At 45.3% G+C, this 26,138-nt stretch overlaps 1 protein-coding gene across 1 annotated transcript in view; it reads right to left on the minus strand.

The window, feature by feature from the left end:
* Window positions 1-26,138, minus strand: part of AOAH (acyloxyacyl hydrolase) — a 1,097,690-nt gene that overhangs the window by 903,487 nt on the left and 168,065 nt on the right. The gene's annotated exons all lie outside the window — the stretch shown is intronic.

The following is a 26,138-nucleotide window of genomic DNA, read 5'->3' on the forward strand; positions in this document are numbered from 1 at the left end:
TTTCTCTCCTGAGGTTTTCACCACACATCCTAGGAGTAACAGGGGGCAGCATTTTTAACCATTTGATGCTGCTTTACGTGACTGCATCGTTGGAACTACAGTTCCCTTCAGTGTAATAGTTCAGTTGAAAATAACACGTGCACGTGAAACGTTATCACGCGACCGGGTTGTTACTTGCATTTCCGGTTAAGTAGAGAGAAAGCTAACGTTCAAGTCAGCCGGGAACGCATTTCGGATGCATCATAGGCGGCACGACCAATTTAAGGTAATCGCTTGTCTGGCGTTTCGTTTCTGAGAGAGAAGGTGGACTACCACCCACTTTGTTAACCTTTGCCACATAATTTCACCTGGCTAGTTGATTTATTAGGGAGTCTTGCCCCTCATACTTGTTTGCACTTATATATGATCTAGGGGGCTATTCGAAATGTGTACATTTCTCCCTCTAGCAATAAACATCTTGATAGATGTGTGCGTATTCATTTGCACGTATGAGGAATTTAGGCAAATTTTAATTTTAAAGTAAAACAACAAATGTGTTTCACTTCAGAAACAAGCTATATACCTCTAGATGTGTGTGTGCAACTGTATGCTCATGACACCACCCAGGGGGCGATTTATTCATCATGAAACATCATAATTATGAGTGCAACGGGACATTGATTGAACATGACCCGCAAACCCTTTTTTTCTAATAACTTTTTTCGAATTGTCTTTCGATTTAATACATCTACGGCCCTGAATAAATGCATCAATGTGCTTTAGATACAAACAGCAATGACAGCTCTGCTGGTTTACTTTCTTTTCTAGCGGTTCTTGCCATATTAAAATACGGAATTTCCATCACACTTAATAAACAGAGTCCTTTTATCAGCGTTACGCTGCGGAAACAGTACTACAATGTCCGCTACAAAGCAAACACAAAAGCTACCTTTTCTATAATATATGATTTGTTGCCTTACACACTTGATACAGTATCCTGTGCACTATAAATGACCATTCCATTGATACAGATATATATATTTACAGGTATGGTGAAGGAACACACTCTGTATATTACACACCCGTTAAGGAGCCAGATTATGTCATCTTATTAAAAAACCCACCTAACACGTCCCAAAGAAATTTGAGTGACACACAGGTTAGTCCATGAAGAGGCAGTTAAAATACTGTCCATTACCACAGTTTTTAAGTGAAGCTCTGTTCAGGAGTCCTTTTGTAAAACAAATTTTACTTTTTTACCTTTAGATTATAACCCAAGCCAATGGGAAAGTATGAATTACCTATCTGAAAATACTTGATATTCGGTCCTGAAGACGGCCATCAACATCGAAACCAACGGCACTGAGAGAGTGTACCGGATGAGTTAAAAGGGCTGAAACATATGTCGACTTGTTAATAGGAATCCTGTACTATCTGTTTCCTATCTCTCAATTTAAGAACTAAATACAGGGTATTTTGGGTTTAATGTATAGTGCTATACCCTATATCGACATGGTGGAATAAAATAGAGCGGTGGCCAAAGAGGTATATGAAAAGAACAAACCAACACCTGCTCCTATAAACCTTTGTTAGATGCATAAATGCTGCTGGGATCAAGGTCATTGATCCTTGAATTGGTGGCAAAAATACGTTATTGTGTCTACAGTACTTTATACTGTTTTTCCCGTTTATTTCCAAATTAATTTTGAATTGTCTGTATTTGTCCCTATTCATCATGAAAGGTATGGTGTCAGCACACCAGCTAGATTGTAAGTGGATAGCACAGATTCGGTTTTTATGTGTATAGGACTTTCTTTTGAGCCCTCTTTTATATTTTGCATAAAATGCACCAAATACATTAACTTGTTATTTCAATGTACAATAGATGTGGTATGACTAATCTTAAATTAAATTAGTTTAGCTTGGTTCTAGCCTTGTGTTCCTCCGGGACTAAAGGTAGGGGTAGTCGACCCATCACTTTGTCTTTTGTCAGTCTCCTATTCGATAGTGTCGACCCCCCGTAAACAAAAAACAGGGAGTACCCATTATTCAAATTTCTCTCATTTACTTCATCATATGGACACTGAAAATAACATATGCTTTGTGTGTGTATGACTGCAAACACATTTGACTAACACAAAAACAAGCATTGGCAATGCCAACAGTTTGGACTTTTGTCTAGAAGTGGAAAAGGCACTAGCATGCACTGCACTGCATGCACTGCATAGTGGTATTAACTGTCCATTGATGGTAGCAGGTGCAAAATGGTGCGAGTACCTGGGCATCGAATAACAGTACTTAAATGCCTAAGACGAATACACAAGGCTATGCCAATGCTTGTTTTTAGCAGGACTTTGCTGAAGGGCATGCATAGTGATTATAAATCGGGTAGCTGAAGGCAGACCTGGTTGACATTTTTTACTACACCAGTAACGCGTTTACAACTCAAATTAAGTAATTAACTCTCAAATGACTGCTTTGATAAAACACTGGCAGGCACTTTGAGATAAATGTTTGATGGTAAAGCTTCATGAAAGTGAGCTGCAAGGGCTCCCATGAGGAGGTGTTTTAAGTGGAGATGGGCAGGAACACGAAAGGAATGGCCAAATGGATTAGCATAGCCGTGGTAAGTCAATGGGTGGGCAAATAGCCAAACAACACCTTCAAGCTTTGTCTCCCTCCTCATATCCCATTTCCCCCTATCTGTCCACAAATGCAACAGTTTTGGCTTATAGGTGGCTTAGCCACCTAATAGCCTAAACTAATGAGATGACTCATTGCTCCCCCCCGGGCTGCGCTACCCCTACCACATGACAATCAATCAGTTTGCTGATTAGACACATGCTGCTCCCTGCTGGCGCCAGAACCGGGACACCAGCCAGGAACTAGGACGATATAAAAACAAGCATGCAATGCCAACAGCTTGGCCTTTTGTGTAGGCATAGGAAATACACTTGTCAGGCACTGCCGTAGTGGTATTAACTGGCAATTGATGGTAGCAGGTGCAAAATGGTGCAAGTACTTGGGCATCTAATAACAGTGCCTGCAAATGTCTAGTACTTATACACAAGACAAAACTGTTGGTTTTAGCCAATGCTTAGTTATAACAGGCCTTCAGTGAAGGACACACATATGCTTATAAATCGAGTGGCTGAAGGCAGACCTGGTTAAGCCATTTCTATTACACCAGTAGCAGGTTTATTACTCCAATTAAGTCTTTAAATCTCAGAAGACTGCTTTGAGAAAACACTGGCAGGTGCTTCACACGCATAGTTTGAAGGAAAGGCTTGATTAAAGTGAGAATAAAAAAGGAGGTGTTTTGGGCTGAGAGGGGCAGGAACTGGGTGGGTATGACCATAGGGATTAGCATGTCCATGAGCAGTCAATTGGTGGGCATATAACTAGAAAACACCCACAAGCTTTGTGCACCTCGTCATATGCCATTTCACCCTATCTGTAACCTAATACAATTTCTTTGGCTTATAAGTGGTAATAAAGCACCACCGAATAGTCCAAACTAAAAAACAGAAATTATGATTGACAATGAGGCGCTTGTGTTGTCTGATAGCTCTGCCCCTCCTTGAAGTGAGCCAATAATTTGTCACTGTTCTCGCTTCCTTCCCAGACTGTTGGGTGTGGCTATGGGTGTGAAAGCGAGTGAGCCCAACTGCGCAAGCCTTACAGCCAAACAGCACAAGGGCTCACGCTATAAGTGGCAGCAGGCCTTGGCATCTATCCTGCTTCCCCTCCTCCTGTGCGGGTGGCACACTGTAGCAGCTTGCCTAGTGTCCACATTACTGGGCTTAACATGCAGGCACTTCAATTTAACACCCGAGCATCACAGTGTTATTCTGGACCAGTCTCTGCTGCCCAAAAGTGCAATTATGTGGAATGTGATGTGAACCTGTAGCCGCAAGCTGCTCTGCTGTTGTGTGCTAATATTGTCCCATCACTTCTAAGATTCTCTAATTTGGCCTCCACTGCCCAAAGTCAGATTGTTATGCGTGCGGTAGTGCATGTTTGAGGGGGCCCTAACACTATCCATCTCAAATATCAGCTTTTATCCATCAGGATACAGGAGACGGGCAGTAACAGTTCACCTTTTACATTATGTTGGATTTGAAATAACCTACTCAGAGTACAAAAAATATACACAAAGTTAATGGAAAAGGAAATAGGGCACTGAACTCTGCAACCTGCACGACACCATTTCTGAACCCCATCAGGGCCAACTCAGACTTTCATTCTTTCAGAGGTGGATAAAATGAGTATCCTTTAGCTGAGCATTAGAACCCTTGATTACCTAAGTGCCACGTTAGTTTAAAGTGCCCAACATAACATGACTCATACATTTAAAAAAAATGCTTGTCTGAGAAAGAAATGCAATTGTCACATTGGGGAGGGAGCCTGAGGAGGGAATTGGCTGGTCCTCACTTTAGTGGAAAGTATTTCTGGCATATCAGCCCCCCTGCCCCAAACCCTTATTTCTGCAGGTCACACAGTGAGGGGGCTCCTCCATCCAAGGAGTCCGAAAATAAGTCTATGGTTTCAGAAAGCAGGGCTGTATAGCCCGAGAGAGACACAATTCTGAAAGCAACTGAGTATAGCTTTCATGCACGATGCTGTAAGAGCTAAATCATGGCTTTGTCTTCTAATTGTGTGTATAGCACCTGGTACCGCAAATAGGCCAGGAAAATGCACTCTTAGTCAGATACTGGACCACTTCTAAGCCATGGCACATTTGATTTGCAGTCGTTATTGGCCGGGGTAATCTCCCAGGAGCATGTGTCTCCAAGAGAAAATAAAAACAGGTGGCATATAGGCCACGTCCTCAGATGTAAAAGGAAAGTAACAATAATGGAAACTATGTTAACCCAATGCACAATAAATATATTTTGGTGTGTGAAGCTTTCATTAAGAATATTTTCTCTGGCCATTATGTGCGTGTCTAACTGTTGTAGGCGGAGCTGTACATATTTGAATAAGCAGAGATAGGTTGCAATCTCGCCTTAGTCCCTGCCACTCAATGTTGATAATCATTTTGAAAAACAAAAAACACTCAATGCTTACTTCTCTGTGAGTGTTCAGTTTGCAGCACGCCTCTTACAGAGTATCTTTTGTGAAGTGCTGGCATCCACACCCTAGCCATTAGCAGCTTGTAAATCTCAATCAGCGCCTAGCTAAGGTGATGACTGACAACAAAATGAGAGTGATATCAGGCAGTACAAGTGTGATCTATTTGTTTGCATACACTGAGGTGTTGCACTGTGGGAAGACTCCTTCCTGGTTACCCAGCAAAGAAGTTGTTACACTTTTTTTTACAGACTCAAACACATCATGATAATGCATATTATGCTGATGAGGTATTGCAACCAGGTTCAACTGAACCTCTAAATGCCCAGTTTGTGCATTCAAAACAGTTCAACATTTGTGGCAATTCCCTCTTTCTTTGGGGAATATATTAGTAAAATGCAATAATCAAAGTTGAAATTAATATTGATAAGTTTGAGTTCCACCAGCGTGAAGAAGATAGCTCAGTGAGTTAAGCACTTGTTGCAGAGATCTCTGCACATATGCTGGGGTTCATATTTGTATAAATTCATGCTGTTGATAGGAGCACTTACTGCACTACTAAACAACATAACTGCAATAAAAATAACTAGTTATGTAAACTAAAACAGCAGCATTATTGTCTTGTTCTAGTTAGTGGCGGTGCGTGCCTTTCCTAACACCAATATTTTTTATAGCAAGAACAGCTTTGCAAGATAAATGATAGCTGCTACATTTCTCAGTGTCACCCTTCTACTGCTTTATGCAAAATGTGCAATCGGAAGTGCTGTTAGCGTTTTTCAAAGTCTCCTTTTAATTGCCTCCTTCATCTCTTCTTTACTTCAATTTGTGCTTTCTTTGAGATATATTTTTCATATTATAGGTCCCCTTTGACCAAGGTCCTGTTTTTTTAAATACATTCCTGATCATGACATATGTTACATTTTAAAATGTACAGTCAGTGTGAAGAATTGACATCTGGCAAGAGTGCAAAGCCCTGGCTTTCTTAAATTTCTATTAATATACATTCAAAATAAAATGAGAATGATAATGTATCAATCATTTTTATGTATAAAATCTAAATAAAATGATCTCAAAAAGGGTAATCTGCCAACCAGATTCCCTTTGTCGTCAACTACATGCCAAAAGCATAGTGTACTTGTGCCCTGCTGCATCAGTAGCCTGATCCGCAATGCCTGCTCTGCCCGTTGCGTAAAGCAAGATACCCAATCAACAGTCGCAGCGACAGACATGTTTCTGCGCCGCAGGGGTGGCATTTAAGAAATGCCCCTCCCATATCAAAACTTCGATGATCATGAGTAACCCATGCTGGTGGCAGGGTAAACTCTAAATAAAGCTATGCCTGAGTTTAGGCATGGCGCATGGTACTACTTAGGATCATTGCCATCACATCTCAATTGATATCGCACATGTGTCAGCTCCTGTGAGTCAGCTCTACTGTGGAAGGTGGTGTGTAGTTGGGCCAGCACTGATTCTCTTCTTTGATCTCTTTGTGGGGGCAGGTAACACCCTCCGCCAGAGGCAGCTGTCCTGGGCCTGGGCATCAAAGGAGCACATCCATTCAGAAGGAGTAGCTTCACACCATGCTGCATTCTAAGCGCCTTTATTCTTGGTTGGAAGGGAGGAATCAGAGTAGGCAGAAGTCCCTGGTCAATGGAAGGAGACTCCCGCCATCTTGCTTCTCTCTTGTCTCTCTTTGTCTTTTCTGTCCCCTCCACTTCCTTTGGAGCAAAGCACTTTGGGTGTGACATCAGAAGGGCAAAGTCCACTTCATTCAAAAACCGGAATTGGACTACTACGTCACGGTAGCTTTAGTCCAATCACCAGGCAACCTTTGCCTTTAAAAGAAGGGGCCTGCCCACTCTGCCACCCCTTCTTTAGATTCTCTCAGATCCTCTTGGATCCTCTCAAGACATGAAGATTCACCAGAGAAGCACTCACTGGACTTCCTTTGGGAAAGTTGTGCTTTCCAAAGCCCTCAGCCTGAGGTGAAGACGGAGCTATCGAAGGAGGAAGGAAGGTCTGCTCTTACCCATTCCAGGACACATTGTGAGTGACCTTTGCTGTGAACCAGGCCCTACCACTCTGCGCCAGAATCTCCTGAAGCTGGGAGAGCAGACCTGGAATGAAACCGCCCACAAGTCCCCCCTGCGGGCTTCACAGCAGTTGGAGGGCCAGACCAGCCGAAGCTCTCTGTTCTACCAAACCGGTCACTCTGTATTTATTGCAGCATGAATGAGAGGGAAGGCGCCGGCACTGGCTTTTGCGCCCCTGCATCAAGTCGAACTATTGCTTGCACTTCGAACCAGCTTGACACTGCCTCGGGCCCTAGCTCAGTCCGCCACCTGCTAGGCCGAATCGACTGCTAGATGCCAGAACCCGATCCGAATAACTGGTGAGTCACACACTGACTCTTACCAAGGGTTTCAACCATGGCTCAGTCCACCTAGCCCTTGAAGGGCTGCCTCATCGACCTCCACATTGACGCCCCCAAAGTCACCACTTTGATGACAGTTGCCCGCAGACTCGTACCACTGGAGCGTCACTCATCAACCCCGCCCAGCGGCCAAAGACTGCCTCAGCCTGACTCAACTCCTAAGCAATCCTGGTACCGCTCTGACCTGCGTCATTGAGAGCATCCCCTTCTGCCACACAGAGCGACTGCTTTTGCCCCTACTCGGTGCCCACCAAGAACTGAATCCAGGTACTGTTGACCCTGAACTGCCCCCACGGTTCACTTGGGCCCTAGAGCCTGGTTAGGTCATGATCGCACCTGTTTTCAACATTGACATATTCTTTTTGTAGCTAGTAATTCCGCTACTACCCTTGGAACCACGCTCACCCGCACCTTCTCTGTTCTTTCTTATGGGTGTATTTTTGTAGTTTTTTCTATTTGTACGATTACAAGTGGTGTGTTCAATTAAAGTATATATATTTTTTATAGAACTTTGATTGTACATTCACTTTATTTTGGACTTTGATCCTGTGTTGTTTGGGTGACTACTGGTTCACATTCACACCCCTCTTAAGAGTCTAGCCTTTCCTCAGCCCACAGGCGAAAGCCGTATATCTCTTAACTGTCCCTGTTTTACCTTTATGATTGAAGCCAGATTGAATTGTTTGGCTCTGTTAAGCATTGAGTCTAGAATGGTTCAAGATATGAAGGGGTTGTAGTCATTGCACTTACCTCCAGCGGAGACGCCTCTTAGAATAGTTTTGACACAACAACATCCACCCACTCAGGATTGTAAAGAAAAACCCAATCTGATTTCTTTGAATCTCTCTACACATGTATTGAGAACCCTATCACCACTCAAAATGAAGGCTGCTTCTGCACATTGGTTGTGGGGTGTTCAAGGCCATTGACGTTTGTGTAGACTTTTTGGCAGTGTGAACATTTGCCAGAGGTATATATGAGCAGTGAGGCATGACCGATCCTGTTTCATTCTGTGCCTTACCTTTGTAGAGACTGTTCAGGGAATTTCTGAAAATTGTCAAAAAATGACACAGGCTTATTGCTGATGTTTTTAAATGGCACTGTTCATATTTTGGTGAAGTACATTTAACTAATGTCATGCCAACACTCGGCACTATGCACAGGTTCCAAGTAAAAAAAAAAGATCCACAAAAACCCATCCATCGCTTACCGCTCCTACTAGTGCAAGGGCTCAGAATCCATCACTAGCAAGTTCTCACACAACATGCCACAGAGAACAAAGCGATCCAGCAACAGCTCACGGGTCATGGTACTAAACTTCAACCACAAATGGTATAGAGTGTCCACCTTCTCACTCCTTGCAGACAAAAGCTAGATGCCCCTACCCAAATACCACTGTACAAAAAGAAACCACCTAACGTTCAGAGAACAGCTACAACCTGGATTTTCAACTAACCTCTTCTCTTCAAGAGCAGCACCAGAGTCCTACCCAACTATACACCTACTTGCCTCAACTTCATCCCATGAAAGGCGCCCTGCAAACCACTGAAATTACCAGGACACCTTATGCATCTCGCCAACTAACCCATGGGAAAGCAGATACACTTGGGTCAATCTCCACACAACCAAAATGAAATGGAACGATTATCACAGCAAACCTCGGACAAACCACCTCATTCACTTCACCAGCAGATACATACTATCTCCCCTCCAGATAAAATATTCTCCATGGTCTAGCCCAAACCCAAAGCAGCGTAACCGCACACAGGTACCAGGTACTTCCAACCTGTACCTATCAACACTACAGATATCGCCTTTGCTTCACCTGCAATCCCACTAACAACTCTTCCATCCTTTGTTACACAGCTAGGTACAGTGAGGCCAACAGATCGAGAGCTATGCACTTTACTTACTTTACTGCTCTGAATAGATGTTGCACATTTTCCTATGTTTCCCGTGTTAGCACACCGCAGCATGGTTCGGTTCATCTCTAAAGGCAAGGACGGTGTGTGGTATGGTGATTAATTTCGGAAGCATTGGCTTTCCACTCTATATGTCATAACTGTTCATTCTTGTTGCATACCGCAACTGTAATGCGATTTGTGTGCCTTGAATGAAAAGACAGTATTAAAAATACACTGCAAATAAGCAAACATCGGGACAAAGTCGCAGTACCAATCTTGTATCTGGTCCACTGTTTACCTGAATGTAAGACTGATAGGACCCCGACACACACTCCAATCTGACCAGTTATGCATCCTAAGTGTTATCTAGCGCAAGGAGGAGAATTAATGCACAAGAGGGTCGATGCCTTTGTAGATTAACTCCACATGATTCTCCCCAAAGTCCCTACCAGTGAGTCTCTCTAAATCAGACCTTGCATGTTAGGCGAAACATCCTAGAGAACAACTAGAGAGCAGTTACCAGGTCTCAAAGGAACTGGATATTCAGGACTGTACCTCCCAGGATGCATTATGTGCAGAGCTCCAAAACCTCGAGCAGATTCTGGAATATCTACCAGGAATTCAGTGAAAGATATGCTATGGAGAAACACTTGCCCAGTAAGAGAGATCCCTTGGACAAAAGGTGTTGATACTTGAAGGGAAAAGGATAACTCATACTAACTCCCCCTTTCCTGACAGCAGTGCTTGTGAAGGAGAACACCTTTCTCCCTCCCTTGCAGTTGCAGTACTTAAAGGGGAGACATTCTTCCTTCCCCCTTCCCAAAGGAAAAGTGATTTTACCCAGGTGGAAACTTACTAGAGGTTTTCCTGTACCTAACAGTGGCCTTTCAAACACCTTTGGGCAGAGTTCATATTTAAGCAATATGACCCAAGCGGCGGGGGCATTACCGACTCAGGTAATGCCCTGAGGCCCATAGTTATAGGCCCAAGCGAAGCGAGGGCCTTAACGAAGGCCCTGGGGCATTACCTGAGTCGGTAATGCCCCTGCCGCGAGGGTCATATTGCTATTAGTACCCCGGCCCGCATTATGTGTGTGACCGGGGCACTAAAAGCATTTTTTTCTGTCCTGAAACGCTGTAGCGTTTCGGGACAAAAAAAAAAAAGAAACGACCAAGAAAATGGCCGCCATGCAAAGGGAAAACGGAATCTGTTTTCCCTTGCCATGGCGGCCATCGGGAGCGCAAGTGTTCCCAGCGCTTCCACTCCCGAAAAAAGAAAAAGAAAAAGAAGCAGAAGGTAAGTGGGGTTGGGAGGGAGGGGAAAAAAAACCTACCTGCATCCCTGGCGGGGGACGATGGAAGCTTCCAGCCGTGTGGAGGCGCGGAGGAGGGATGGCCCCGCTCCGAGTCTCCACACTGCTGGAGGCTGCTATCGTCCCCCACCGGGGACGCCGGACCAAGCAGGTAAGTGGGGTGGGGAGAGCAGGGAGGAGGGAGGGAAGGGAAGAAAAAAAAGAAAAAAAAAGATTACCTGAGTCCCCGGCGGGGATGGCCCGGCTTCGAGCCTCCTCATTGGCTGAGGGGCTGCCACACCCCCCCGCCGTGGACAAGGCGGCTGGAATCCTGGCTGAGAATCAAAGGATTCTCGGCCGGGTAAGGACCCGGCGAGAGCCAATCAGAATGCGTGTTGCATTCTGCTCGACTCTCGCCGGGTACTAATTTAGGAACAATTTGGTACTCCTCTGCTGGTGGCTCCCGTAGTCCTGGTTCAGTTCCATATCACTTAATTTGGCAGGGGGATATATATTCTCACCAGCAAATCACGTCAAATAAGATTCTACTATAGTAGACTGACTTCAGCAGAGCCAACATTTATTTACTCCCATAGTATTGCCAGCCATTGCAATTGCTCAGGCTGGGCAGAGCTATGTCCCACATACGAATAAGAAAAACTTTTTGTTATACCATCTTATGCTATGTTGTTGGGTCTTGTATAGCACAACTTCTGCCCTTTCAATGGCCGTCTGATAATTCAGGATGTGCAAGAGTAGGATGTGAGGCAGGAACAAACTTAAGAATAGAGGGAACAAAGTAAGGTTCAGTTATGCCCTCCCTCCAGACAGCTTTAGATCCACAGTTCAAGCACTGCTCCTATTCCACCTGGATGGGGTAATGCCTTCCTCAAAGGTCTCCCGTCACCCCCCTTTTTCCCCCTGAGAAGTGCCATACATGCGGCTGCGTGCCTCATCAAGGGTCTACGCAGATACGACCACAACACCCCTGCCCCCATCGACCTTTACTGGCTCCGAATGCATACAAGGAAACCCTTCAAGTCTTGCTGCATCATCTATAAGGCAGTTGCACTCAAGTCACACAGCTAACGCGTGGAAAAACTCAACATCTCCTGCAGACAGCACACCACCAGAAGCCAGGACACATGCAGATTTGAAATTCATCGCTGCAAAAAGGAAAGGACCAGAAAACAAGCCTTCTCTGCCTATGCCCCAAGACCTCAGATTTGCTCCCACAATTCAGAAAATAACTCAAGACCTACCTCTTCAAGGAGTCTCTCCTCCTCAACACCTAGGCCATCACGTCGCCCCCCCGCACCACATGACTTGCTAGATGCCAATCGCTCCTCTCCTCCCTGCCACTCTGCAGAGCTGTACCCCTCCTCTGTGTCCCTCTGTATCCCACCCCCGCTGTACATCTGTTCTGTTGTTACCTCTGAAAAGCGCTCTGTTATGGATATGCACAGTTGTATACCTCTGTAAAGCGCTCCGTTGCTTCTGGAAGCTAGGTCTGCACTCAATAGATATAATAATAATAATAATAATAATAATAATAATAATTGCTCTGTTGTGATTCTGATATTTGAAGATCTGAAAAAGTAGGGCTGTATGGTGTGTACGTTTTAGATATTTTGCGAGTTGTCTAGAGTAGTGGTTAATGTGCTCTGCAACTTGGTAATGTAAATTGTGTAGTTATAAATGGTGTCTGGAAGAGAAGCGTGCAAGGCGAGTCGTAAGAGTTGTATTCGTGTATCTGTTGTGTGTTAGTGTGGTGGTTAGGCAAATGTAGCGAAGCCACATGTGCCTTGTGGTGGTGTTCATTCCACTATGGAAGCCTGTGTTGTTTCATCACTGTTTCGTTATTGGTTGAACTTGTGGGTAGGCGGGAGGTAGAATGAGTTAGATGTGCTTTTTGCATATTGTTACCATACCTGGCCCAGCAGGTCGCCCAATATCCGAAATAATCTAATGCTGTGTTATGTGGTGTCAGGTTATGTCAAGTTACACTATGCCAGGGCTCAAATTCAGGACCCACAATTTGTAATCAGTTTCTTGAGGCCTCTCTTCTGACTGCCCACTCTCAGGACAAAGACCCTCCAACCATTGTGCCATTCAGCCTATATGGGATTATTGTGCAATACAGCAGGACATGCATCGTGAATAAGCAACAGGCAAAGCTAACCACGACCACAGTATTACCATGCTGGCAGGCACCAATAAAGATGTACAATTTGTCTTTCAATCCTGACATGTTTGGGGGCATGGCCACTGTCCCAATTTGCAATTTATTTGACACTAGCTGCCACAAACATTCTTTGGGGGAGAACAGGAAGGGGCCAAAAGCAAGTACGTTCTCCCTGCCACCCAAAGTCTCTGACAGTAGTCCCACCCTACCATTAGAATAATGATACCATGACATCCCCCCCAAACTCCCAAGGCATCAGAAATCTGCCCGCGAAGTATGCCTGCCAAGTTTTAGGCAGTTTGCTTGCACTGCCTGTGGATTGTTGTGGCTCCTCTCCGCACTCCTGCACCAGCTGAAAAACACTGTTTTTGCTGTGAAGCGGTCCTGCGAAGTGTGTCTGCCAAGTGTTAGGCAGTCTGCATTCACTGCCTGTGGATTGATGTGGCTCCTCGTCGCACTCCAGCACCAGCTGAAAAACACTGTTTTTGCTGTCAAGCGGTCCTGCGAAGTGTGCCTACCAAGTGTTAGTCAGTCTGCAGTCTTCGGTACGTGGGACGGCAAGGAGGACTCTATCGGCATCAGTCACAGCCAGCAGGGGACCGGACAAGCCAAAGGTGGGTGAGATGTTCCATAGACTGTAGCCGGAGGGAAACAACTGGTGTGCTGCTAATTCCCTCTGCGTCTTACCTTCACCGCATCACTCTGTATGAGGAAATGTAATTTTTAATAAAGTTAAATATAACAGCTGCAATGAAAGGCAGTAGGAAGAGGTACCACCTTCGTAGTGGTCTAACTATGTCTGTGGCAGAGATACCAAGCAGGGTTTCATTGGCTGGAAAGTCAAAATCCTTCAATGCATCTAAAATATCAGGCTTCTTCCCCCTACGACTATCCAAGTCGCAGAATGAACTAACTCAGACTGATGCACGGGTTGAAGATACAGGGGTGGACCCTGGACCAACCCTGCCAGAGGAATTTACAATTTGTGAGATCTCAGGCCCCGTGCTCGGGGAACTAGAGCATAGTCTCACTATATCCCCTGGGGAGGGTGGAATCGTGAGCTTAAGACCTCAGATCCACTGACAGAATGACTAAGTTACTCACCACGAATGTTTAAAACTCAAACCCAGGCTTGCTCACTGGATGCGGGCATCTCTGACATTGATGATGACTCTGAGGAAGAAATTGAGGTGGATCAGTCCTCAATGCACCAGCCTAGTGATCAAACTAAACCCAGACTTGGTCACTGACTGTGAGTGCCTCTGACATTGATGATGGCTCTGAGGAGGAAAGTGGATCAGTCCTCAATGCACTAGCCTGGTGATCAAACAGAAAATACGGCAAACTCTGACTCTCAATCTGGTTCGCTGATGGCGCTGAATGTTGTGCATGAAGTTAGGGCCAACTCAATGTCCTTGAAAGAAATTCATACTATACTGCTCGAATGGAGAAAGGTGCAACTGGTGCAAGTCTAATACCAGACCCAATTGAGGCTTCACCCTCAATCATCACGCCAGAGCCTGCCATCACTCTGAGCCCCTGCAAGGCCATCCCCTGCCGATCCTCAGCGGAGACCACAAAACATTCTCCGGAGGCTTTGGTGGGGGAAGGGAAAAAAAAAAATAAAAAAATAAACACAATCCCCATCCGACAGTGAAACAGGGGCTCACGAAATGTTTTAAGAACCATGTTTCTTGCTACAAATAAAGTGAAGGACATGGAGAGTAAAGTGAGCAGAGCCACATTGATAGTGGCAAAACAAACTGTAGCACAAGGGATTGGTGAAGAAAGAAAACCTTGTAATCCCAACAACAAGACAAATAAAAAAGGACAAAAAGTCTCAAAATGATTGGGAATGGCAAACTGTTGAGAGTAAAAATGCAAAGAAGAAAAGAGGTAAATCCCCTCCATCAGCAGAGGTAATAATAGAAGAACTCACAACTACAATTTCAAAATGGCTGCTACCATCAATGACCAGCCCAATGCGAAAAAGAGCCTACAGCGAGTCTCAAACGAAACCTGCTGTCGACCACAAAACATTAGGGAGGATGCCTCTGAATGTCACGTGCCCCTTGCCAGAATGGGGCCTATAATGGTGGAACAAAACCCTACGCCTAAATCTAAGAAGCCTCTGACGTTCAAATGAGTCTTTGAGGAGGAGCGAAATATACAGTTGAATCAAAGTTACTATCTCTGCTGTCCTCAATCCCACGTCTCTCATCAATCGCAACAAAGATCTAAAATGTGGGCACTTGAGCGATCCATCACATCTAGGGAAGTGCACTGCTTACTTTACTTCCAAACTGATTGAAGATCTCATCTACCTGCATCAAGAGGACATTTTGCTCCAGGGATTTGAATGCTATTACTCTGACTTGTATCTGCAGTACCATGCACGACCAGAACAGAATCTAACAGTGATTTGCCACTTTGACTATGATCGTCGTTGGCCCACCAATCGTCCAAACCCTGATGCAGAGTGGAGATGGTTGGCAAGTACCATGCCCCAAATACCAGCCATGCAACCTGGTTTCTAGACTGAACTTACTATACTGGAACACACAAGGCTTCACTTGCTTTCTCCAAGAAGCCCAAGCTAACAAGTTAATAAGCTATGAAATTATTATGCTCAAAGAGACATGGTAGCTGGAGATCCCTGTGATAGATGGCAAGCTTGTCACCCACAAACATGCTATCAATGGATGTCGGTGACTCATATGGAATGTCACTCACCCCTAATCTCCCATTATAATAGGGGGGACTTCAATTGTGAGTGAACAGTCTTCGAGGATGGAGAAGGGTTTGGGGAAGATGAACTCTCCACCACAATTAATCACCCTGTTGGCCTAGGCAAAATAGGAGCTCATGGTAGACTGTGGTCCCAGTTTCTGGCCAGGTGGGGCTTTGCTCAGTCCAACCTATTGTTTGGGGAGTTGTGGGCGAAGACTCCAACATGGAAGAACTTTGGTGCTGAGTCCATGTCGATTATATATTTTTGAGAAGCTTGGATCGCAGTGATATACATGTGTTTAAGGTAGAGATGACAGCTTTGAGTGATCACGCTATGCTCTCCCTTAGAATCAGTGCTTGCGCGCCTGTGGAAGCCAATACCGGGGGCCCGATAAACCTGGTAATAACCAGTTGACAAAATATAGTCTGGAAAATAGGGAAGGTCCATAAAGCCAATCTTAAACTTAACAATTGGTGGGCTGCACTCCCGGAAGAACAGAAACAGGAAGCTACTCTTCCAGAAAAAATGTGCAAGTATTATAACTAAATTGGGTTCCTTGGGTCCAGAACCACTGGCGCGCCCAATGATTCCATTTGTTCAAAATCAAGCAAATGTCTTTGATCAAACTATAAATGACAAAAAAAGGGGCTAAGGCAGAAATTGAAACATCTAAAATCTATTAGTCAAAAAGGGGCCATTCTTACAGAAAGGCTAAAAGTTCCCGAAAGAGAATATAGCAAATGGCTTAAGTCGCATAGACTTCAACTCTATATCTCTAGAAATAAAACTCTGTTTAAAACCCTAGTTGACAAAGACATCCCTTTGATCTGGAGGATCCTAAATGGCACACAGGACCAGCAATTGAGTCTGCAGTCATGCTGTGTGTCAGAGGCTGAGTGGTGCAATTTTACCATAAAATATTGAACTGTGGTAACACAAGTATCCCCGGGGGCTAGGAGATCATTAACAGCTCTGAGACCTGGAGATGTGAGTTTGATACGACAGACATCTTTATGGCAATTAAATCTCTGAACAATTCTAGAGCAAGTGGTCCGGATGGGGTGTTGAATCAATTCGACAAAGAAAACCCTGAGCTTTCGTCTGACATCCTATTTCAACAGATTGCCAAAGGTATGGACTGCCCTGGCTTATGGCGATCAGCCACAGTTGTCCTGATTTACAAAAGTGGCGAGTGATCGAATCCGGCAAACGCATTGATCAAATCTGCAGCCAAGATCTTCACCAAATTGGTGTTGAAAGACCTAACTAATTGGTCAGAGAAGGAGAGGATATTTAGCCCCCTTCACACTGGGTTTAGGAAGGGCACCGGCACCCTGATGAGTGCCGTAGCTCTCTCGCTCTGCATCGCAGACATAGGTGGCAGTTCTGGTAAATTGTTATACGTGGCTGTGCTGGATTTGAGCGCCGCTTTTGATAACGTAAAGACACAAATTCTCTGGGAAAAACTCAGACGATGGGGCATTGCAGATAGCCTGTTAGGAATGATCCAACTATTATATAGGGACAACTCACTAAAAATACAGTTGAACAGTCAGGGGACCCTGACAAAGTCTATTCCAATTACCAAATGGGTGAGACAGGGATGTGTGGTGGCACAACAATCTTTAACCTATATCTAGCCGATGTATGGAACAAATGTTTGGCATGGTGAGGATATGCGCCGCAATGGCAAGACCTACGTGTGAACATCATCACCTAGGCTGACTATCTGATATTATTGGACTACACCCTGGCAGGCCTTCAAAGGCTTCTTGATGGGGTCCAAACTTTTGTGACAAGCAACCATTTGGAAATCAACCCCCTTAAATCCTACGCAATGACCTTTACAGCAAAACGCTCAGCCCATAGGTACTCGTGGAAAGTAAATCAAACCACGATTAAGCAAATAGATTGCATAATTTATCTGGGCTTCCCGATTTCCACAAAGCAACATCTGACCATAGAAAAGGGGAGAATGGAACCAAAAATCAGGTTATCTATTACTCTAATGAAAGTCCTGAATAACAAGTTATGTGCATTCTCCCTACTGCCATTAATTGAAGTATATAAATTAAAGATAACAGCAACAATATTATACAGATGTGAGCTAGTACTGTTTGGGAACAGAGCTTTCCTTGATTGGCTGGAGAGCAAAATCTGGAAAGCTGTGCTGAGTCTGCCAAAATCCACCACGATCAGTGCAATTAGATTGGAACTGGGACTGACCTTGTGGTGGGCGCAATATATAAAAAGATCCCTTTCTCTATTGTCAAAAATAGGAGAAGGTGAAGAATACTCCCTGAGCTCAAACATACAAGAATGTATATGCTCTGGCCTAGAGTCTCAATCCATCTTACAAAAATGTCACAATCATTGCAAGACCTATTCGAAAATTATCCAAGTGAGTAGTGCAGAAAGTGCTGTAAAGGAGGTCCTAAATATGGCCTGCATTCAAGTCGCCCATTTTGAAGTAGCAGGAACATACACACCGAGAGATGTGACGTATGATGAGCAAATAAACCAGCAGAGAGCCGCACTTGGGCTCTGTCCAGTGCCAATCAGAAGAGCAATACCTATTGAAGCACCAATAACCAGACAACCATGGGCAGTGAGATATCCATTCAGACAACCATACCAGCAAATGACACGAAATGAAGATTGTTTAAACAATATCCTAGAAGAAACTCAAAAGGCCTTAATTGAAGACGAATGGTGACGACACAGGGCCCGGACAGACGTTCAGATGCACAAAACGACAACCAAAAGACGACACACAAAGACAAAATGATATGAATAAGGATGTAATGAACTTAGAAGAAGAGACAATGTTGAAATATAAAGAAACGTAACTGTAAAGCAGGATGAAAGTATTCAACCAGCTAACGCCTGTACATAGGCTTGTAACACAAGAAGCTAAGAAAACAGTGCGGCTTGCTATGCTTAGTAGAAGAATAGAGCGGCAAGCAATGTTCCCTGTAAGGTGCGCGCATGTGCGGCCGCGCACCTTTTGATTGTGAGCCGCGCATAGTGCTTATTTTGCCGCGCACTTGCTCCAATCATCATTTTGTGATTTTTTTTTTTTTTTTTTTTAAATAAAATATAATTTAAGGCTAGCCACCAAATGTAAATACGCGGCCGAATGACTTTGGGGTAATTTGTTTATTGGCACTGGCAGGCCTGGCCTGCCCTGCCCACAGTAACAGTGTGTGTGCGGCATGCCGGCGCCGCGGCCCACCTGGAGCAGCTCGTCCGAGTCATCACAGGCTCACAGTCACAGCAAGCCGCCCGCGGCCAGGAAGTCGAGTCAGACTCATAGGGGGGGGGGGCTGGGGCTGTGCTGGGTTGGGCAGGGCAGGAGCCAGGAGGCGCCGGCGGCACTGTCTGCAGACTGCACTCTGCACACAATTGCAAACACTAAAGCAATTGTAACACCTGCCGCCTCCCTCCCAGTCCTGACCCTGGGGGGGCAGCCTGCCTGCAGTGCTGATTTGGGGCCCAGTGACACATTTCACACTAGTTGCTTCAACTGTGCAGGAAGTAACAATTGCAAAGTTGAAAGCAACTTCCACTTGTGCCCTCAGAAGGAAGAAACAATACTGCTAGTTCGTATTCCTTGTTCATGATGTATCCTGCTCATTTGATCGTGATGTCCAGTAGGGGAAAGGTTTCCAGCGTCGAAGCGTTCCAGGGATGGAAGCTTTCAGTTCCAGCTAAGAGCAATCGTCGTGTTTCGCAGAGCAAACAGACACAAGGTGAATATCATACGTAGGGGGGCGTGCAAGGTGAGGGCTTGGACAATGGGTAGCTGAGAACAAGGTATTTTGTGTGGCTCCATATTTGCACTTCATATGGTGAGGTTGCACGTCCGCTTTATTTGTTGCCCTTGGTGTGCGCGTGATATGCTAGAATCTGCATCAGGGGTGGGACAGTGCCGGCATGTGCTTCACTGCTCGCATGTGTCTGATGGAAAAAAGGAAGCAGTCTCAGACGGGTCGAATGGCGTGTTGAAGGGTTAATGCCCCACGTACATGCAGGAGAGATCACACCGGGGTGGAGGGGGCAATATACTGCAGGACAGTGCGTGCAGTGCTCCAGCACAGGGTTATATAAAAAAAAAAGATACGTAAATGATAATGGGCAACCAGGTTGTATAGGCACTGGTAACATACGACTATCCGCCGAAGTAATGAAGTGAGGCTTTAAATGATGTGCAGCCAAGGCAGATGATTGAGAATCACGTGCTGGTCGCATTTATTATATGTTGGGTTTACACGATCATTAAGTATAATTTGAAGTGGGCAGGAGTGGTCTTCAGAGCTGCTTGCATTGACTAGAATGCAGTCGCGGGCCGGCACCAGTTAATTCAAAGGCTTTGTCTAATCAGTGATGTGTGGTGGGGGGCAGAGCATGGCGCTTACGGGAAGCAGAAGAGAAGTGGGGGTTAACTCGCGGGAAACCCTATATTGTGTTAGGCATGTGGTTAGACCTGTGCACTCACGGGCATGCCAGTTCGAAAACAAGTGCGTTTGTTTGTGCGCTTGTCAGTAAGGGGGGGATCATATATTTTGTTCAGGCCAGCATTGTATTAGCTGATGGTTTAGTGCCTCCATTGTAAGAATCGGTGCATGTACTAAGGAGAACTTGGGAGTTGGATGCATTGATGTTTGGGTGTTCCGTAGGAGGTGATAAGCGGAGGTTTTTGGGGGGTCGAGGGTCATGAATACTGGGTATGGTCGATGGCAAACGCAGGTTGCAGCGTTAAGGTTTTCGGGAAATTTAAAGTGGAGGTGGCGAGTTTCACAACACAGTAACTGGAAAGCAACTCGCAGGGGAAAAATGGGGCGGAAGGAGGAGGTACAGCCTCGTGGCTAATGGTGGCCGTTGCCCACGTGGCAAGACTCTGTTTAAAAAAAATAATAATAAGTAGATGGACGGTTGTCCCACAGTGCAGAAATGGGCGCGGAATGTTATTTGTATTTCCTCCCAGCTTTCTGAGGTTCGCACAATGTATGTTGAGGTGGGATTGCTTGTGCTTACATTATGGCTCATTGTCCATGCTTGGTTAGTATGCAGTGTTAGCTATCCTGCCCTCGAGGCATAAGATGTCATATACAATAGTAATACGATAACGTAGTTTTTCGGGGTCTTGCAAAGTGCTACAGTGATATGCAGCCTGCCATTCAAAAAAAAAAAAAGGAAAAAAAAAACAGCGCCGTTATGGCTCAGCAAGTTATGCTGCGCTGTCTAATGAATTTGCCAGTCCCAAACGTATGGCCCTGCATCGTTATTGTGTGTAACATTGTATTGGTAAAAAATGACGTGCACCGTAATAAAAGGTCGTGTGCGTATTGTAATGTTTGATGGCTGCGTGGGGGGACTGGGTCTTTTCAGTTCGGGGTTCAGTATGAGGATTGCATTGTACAGTGCTTAGAGGAGGGAGCAAAACGGCAAGAGGCGCTATGTAAAAACGGTTTGTTACCTATATGAAGTTCAGTCCTCCCACTACCCATGCGTTGCTTGGCCTCTCTGTGGAGGGGTCATTAGTACATTTGAGTAGGGCGTTCTCTCTCCAGGCATTTCACGCGCACGCCGGTCGCCATTCCAGAGGGTACCAAGGGATGGTGGAGGCATTTATTGTCGTCTAGGGGGGTTGCATTGGACAGTGTCATCAATCAAGGGGAGTGGAGTCTGCAGGCAAACTTATATGACACCAATTTAGGCACCAGAAGCAGCGCTGCCATCGGGGTTACGGTACGGAGAGGTGCGTTGCAGCAATCCTGCCAGAGGGGTGGGACACATGGCAGTTGTGGGGGGCGTGCAGCTTGTCGCACCCAGGAGACCTCAGGCCGTTTGCGGTCTATTGATGGCGGTCTTTGTCCTAATGGGCAGTCGTCAAACTGCTATGTCTGCAAGGCATGTATCAGCCCAATCAAAGGTTTAGTTTCATGAATGTATGGCCTCAGGGCGGACGTTTGTAAGCTGTCCGTGCCACGTGCTTGGTATGTAGGCCCCCATACGCCTTTACCTTTTGACATATAGGGAAATGTTTGGAACGTCAGCCAGCCAAAGCTGCAATTTAGCAACTCCTTGTGGTGAGCGGGTGCCGTTCTCGGGGCATTTAACCAGATGTTTCAATGTTATTTGTTTTCAAAATTGTGCAAAGAAATCTCTGGGCATTGGCAGGGTGGTTGGGTGGGGTGGTAGGAAGATGGGGGTAGGGCGAACCGTTGCAAATTCTTTTATGACCAACCAAGTCAGGTGCCAGATGCTTGCTGGCACCAGAGATTCGGAAGCGGGAGGTGGTGAACTACCAAAGTGGGCTGTGGGGGAGAAGTGGTTGATGCTAGAGCCTTTTAGTTTAATGTACGCTTGCAGCAGCGATAGCTCTCAGGTCGCTGAAAGGGTTGCCCAGCACATACGTGTTAGTGAGAAGGTATAATTTCTAATGGGGCTCCCCCATACAGCATTAAGGAAAGCACGTGAGACAGGACACACGCACAGCGAAGAGGCCAATCCTTGTATGGGCGGCTGTTAGTCAGCAGCTAAAGGGCGCCATAATGCGCTGAGGGGCTTGGTAGGTAGAGGTAGTGGGAAATATTAATTGATTAAGGACTATGGCAGGAAGCCGAATGCAAATCATATATACGACAATCATTGGTAATTAATTGAAGTATATGCGGCTCGAGCACCGCTGACATTGCATTAAGATGCTACCAGAAGGAGTGAGCGACATGTCCGCACGCTCAGTTAAGTAGCGGCAGCACTAAATGATATATATTTTATTTGTATCGTGCTCGTACATAAGTGTTTCGGAGCGCGGCAAGGCAAAGGGAGGGGAGAACAAAAACACTGATCTTCCTAGACCCAGTGACATTGAGAACGCGCAAGTGCATAGGGGCACAGAGCTCCAGGGAGATAGATGTGTAGGGTGTGGGGTAAGTGGAACGCAAGGGGGGGTGGCTGCTTTATAAAGATACTATTTGTGGTAAAGTGAACACAAGGCAAGAAGGAGCGGTATTACAAGATATAAAGGTCGGTTTGTTAAGGCGTAATTAGAAGTCAGGGACCATGTGGTAATATAATATTATCGCCTCGCTTAAATTTAGAAAAGTGTTATCATAAAACGCACAATGTTCATGGGAAGTTGTCCCTCAGTTAGCCATATCTGTGCTCAAATTGTCACCGTTTACATGGAGTGGCATTGAAGCAATGCATACTTTATCAACGCCAATAACCCGAATTCAAGAGCAGCATTAAGGCAGGAAGTAGTACAAGGGGCGTATGTGTGCCTCAGAGGGCGAGTAACGCAAGTGTGAATGGACCAGGTGAGACCGGCTATGCCTTGTGGTTTCCTTCCCCACTGATGTGGCAGGAAGGGGGGGGAGGGTGTGAGAGGCACTTCTGAAGTTCGTGCTAAGTTATGCAGGCCTGCTGGTCTGCAAAGGCATTTTGGCATCTGCTTTAGGGAAGGGTTTGACTCTTGACTGAAAGAAGTCTCAAAACAGCTGTACTGGCACAGGCAGAGTGAGCATCGACAAATGGCACCAATGAGGATGCATGGATGCTTGGAGCAGAAAGTAGAAATTATCTCAGGCCCTTAACAACGATTACAAATCCCCACGACAGGACTATGGCAGTCTTCAGAAATCTCTCTATGTGATAAACAGATCAAGATAAAAGGAAATGCATGAAGGAGCAAGAGAGTGGGAACTACAAAGTGTAATCTGTGTTCCACTACAAGAACCCCTCTGTTCTTGTACCAACCCATCATAAAACGAAAGATCTTGCTAATGTTTAGAGATGTAAAAGGACACAATTTCAGATGAGCTAAAGTCTTGGGAGGAGAGTAGAGCACCCAAATGTCCCTTGAAGTAGAGCTTGTTGTGCCGCAAATTCGCATTCCTCGCTTGCACACTGTGGAATCTGATCACTAAGCCTTGCTCACTGGTGGGGCGCTGCGCCGCCGACGCGTCGCCGCTGACCACCCCCGGTCTGGCAGCGCATCACTCAGTTCCGCACATGACTGAAAAAAAGCCCGCACACAACTATTCTTTGGCGCACACAGCCCAAAAAAATTAGAGGGAACATTGGCGGCAAGCGCCAACTATATATCTACCTCAACGAAGCACATTATATAAGGGTGAATCCACTTTATACAAAAGCAGAATGAACCCAGGTTACTATGGGTCGAACAGGCCAGGATTCGTATGCCAGCACAAGCCAGGAGAGATGGCGGAATCGAAACTCAGCAAGGAGCAGGCCGTGTCTGGAAAATTGAGGTCAAACCAAGAGGGGGAGGCGGACAGTAACTACGGAGAATCGAAACTTAAGAGCAGAACAGCCTGTACCGTGAAGGTCGAGATAAGGGGGGCCCAGGCAGGTGGTGGATGAAAAGGAGAATTAAATGCATAAATAGAAGGAAAACAAAGCCGATTCACGGTATGCTAACACGTGACCAGCCGAACGCGAAGAGGTACCAACGTCTGATGTCACCCAAAGCAGGAGATACCATAACTTTTCCTGACAAGAAGCTTCAGTTTCGAGGCCAACTGCAGCCAACTAATTGACACATAGCCCTAAAGTACTGATTGATGGAAGGGAGGCAGGGTGAATCTTGGAGCATACTGAAATCTGGTTGACCATTTTGCATGCTGCTAATTAAAGTGTAAATTTATGCTCTGGGTTGTAGCCAGCCTAATCACAGAGGGCCAAATAATCTAAGGTCCTATAGATAGTAGAACCAATGAGACGTTGTACGTTTAGTGACATTTTGCATGAGTAATGTAGAGGAAAGGGCGTAGACGCCCACCCGATAAGAGTTATCCAATCCCCTCTCCCCGTTAGCATATACAGATATAGAACCTATACTTAAGTTACCTTTTCCAACCAATAGAACTGCATGACAAACTTTGGAGTATTACATCGCAATGATGACAAATTTTTACTATAGCTATTGCGGTTTGAATGAAGATTGTTGGGAGTTGAAGCAAGACGGACCATCGCATCATTGTTGATCTCCATGTGTCCCCGTTTTTTGTACTTGTCATTAAACGGACTCCCCTTTGGCAAACCATTGTGTCCTTATTGATTGGTGTTGGAGTAAGAGAATCCTGCACCCCATCCACCTCAAGGTGCAGCTATCTCGTCTTAAAGTACTCGAGGGTGAGCTATGATTCTATGGGCCAGTCAGAGGTAACTCCCCTGTACACTTGGTAGCAGAGGATGGTTGGAAACCATCGATTATTGATTATTGATAAGACACCTATTGACCATCGACACACACAAAGTAACGCTAGGTCTTCGGCAATATCACTAGTCTGTCATTCGGCTGAGTAGACTGTGAAGGTTCCCGTGGATAATGGTAGAGTAAGTGATCCAAAACTGCAGTGGGGCCTGAAGGGACCCGTTTTAAAAAACCATAACCCTTCCCATTCCTACGGGCAGCGGATCAGGCGAAAATCTGAAGGAGACGGTAACAGAGGCGGTGATCCCAAGGGTACAGAGAGGAACGATGCGAATGGTGAATGAAATAAAAATTGAGTGCTTTGGCAAATCTCATAGGCATTAGAACAAATATGGGAAAAGGTAATGGAGGGAGGTGGAAAAGCAAAGTAATCAGAAGTAGAGAAGACTGTATATATATAAGGGGATAATGACTCGAGAATAATTGAATAAATGAAGAATACCAGGGTGGACACCTGAGAAGAAATAGAATACCAGGGCGGACACCTGAGAAGAGATAGAATACCAGGGCGGACACCTGAGAAGAGAGAGGATACGCCTTATTCCTGCACTTTAATTTAGCAGTCAGAAGAAACGTGAACTCAGAGCCCCACATAATAGCAGACGACTAGGCTTCCGCCACGTTTAAAGACGTTGTGAATGGGGTTCATTTAAACTCCACCTAGGGGTAATAATTAGAGGCAGAGATATTTGTGTCCAGCTGGTGTCTGTCTAGTATGTTGAATGTCTGTCGTACATGTTCTGTTGTGTGTCACGTGTAAGGAATCCTTTTTTTTTGTGTTGTTCAGAACTGATTAGGATTTTACGTGATTCAATAGAATTGCACACAAATTGATGTTTTTGAGTGAATTGGTGAGATAAAAGATTTTGATTTTGAGATTGGATTTTCTTTTGGGATTGGAGCTTGCAGTGTTTGGTGCTCGCTTATATTGTTAGAAGTATTAAGGTTGCATGAAAGCATTGAAGTATTGTATAAGAGGAAAAGAGAACAGATTTAAGCATGGAAGACATTACTCCATTAGCACACTTATGTAAGCAACTGCCGAAACATGCACTCAAGCTTAAGAAATATAGCACCGAGTGGGTTAAGGGTACCACCCACAAGATGTTTATGCCGTGGCTGCAAAATGGGTCTTTATCTAAACCTGTCTTACAGCATATGACGACTTACTTGCATGCCACATATGTAGGCAGGAAGCTAGAGAAACGCCTTGCTGTTCTAGAACTCTGGAAAATGTTCGAACAGTCAAAGGAGGAAGAGCTACGTGCAGACTGGATATTAAATGTATGCACGGAGG

Source organism: Ambystoma mexicanum, chromosome 5p (genome assembly GCF_040938575.1).
Source record: "Ambystoma mexicanum isolate Mex_15411 chromosome 5p, UKY_AmexF1_1, whole genome shotgun sequence".
Classification (NCBI taxonomy): Eukaryota; Metazoa; Chordata; class Amphibia; order Caudata; family Ambystomatidae; genus Ambystoma; species Ambystoma mexicanum.